This window comes from Neophocaena asiaeorientalis, unplaced genomic scaffold (assembly GCF_003031525.2).
Source record: "Neophocaena asiaeorientalis asiaeorientalis breed wild unplaced genomic scaffold, Neophocaena_asiaeorientalis_V1.1 scaffold332, whole genome shotgun sequence".
NCBI classification, from domain to species: domain Eukaryota; kingdom Metazoa; phylum Chordata; class Mammalia; order Artiodactyla; family Phocoenidae; genus Neophocaena; species Neophocaena asiaeorientalis.
The window spans coordinates 5765998-5766596 of record NW_020173111.1 but is presented as its reverse complement, the minus strand read 5'-3'; positions in this window follow the sequence as shown (position 1 = coordinate 5766596).

Sequence of the window (599 nt, the reverse complement as noted above, 5' to 3'; positions counted from 1 at the left end):
CAGATCTGGAAGTCGGTCTCGGAGAACGAAGCCATTTGCAACCAAGCCCGGAGGAGGGAGGAGACCAGAGAGGAAGAGGAGGAGGAGAGGAGAGAGCGGACAAGGAGGGTGGGGGAGCCGCCGACTCACTCAGAAAAAGGCATCAATTAGGCCTGCGATCCAGGAGCCGGCACCAGAGCGGCGCGGCCCGCTCGGCCTCGCCGCGTCCGGCCCGCGCGCTGCCACCCCCGACGCTGCGGGCATTAAATGCCACTCTCCGGAGGCGACACAGATTCCTCCCGGAAAAGGACGCGGGGGCCGCGTGCTTTCCCGAAGCGGGAGCGCCGGAACAAGTCCCGACACGCGAGGGGCGAGCGGGGGCAGGGAGGTCAGAGGACTCCCTGGAGCAGCTGTAGCTTAGCTTCTCGCCAGCCGAGGGGAGTACCCCCAAGTCGAGTCCGCTGTGCAATCCCAGTCCCGGCGGGAGAAGCAGAATTTGGTTCGACGAGTATTTGGTGCGTGGCTTTTCTTTAAACGGATTTAGTCTCTTCTTGGGACAGGAAAGCTCCCCCAAACTACTAAAGGCGGGAGCGGCGCGATGCCGAGCCCGTGTCCCCCTG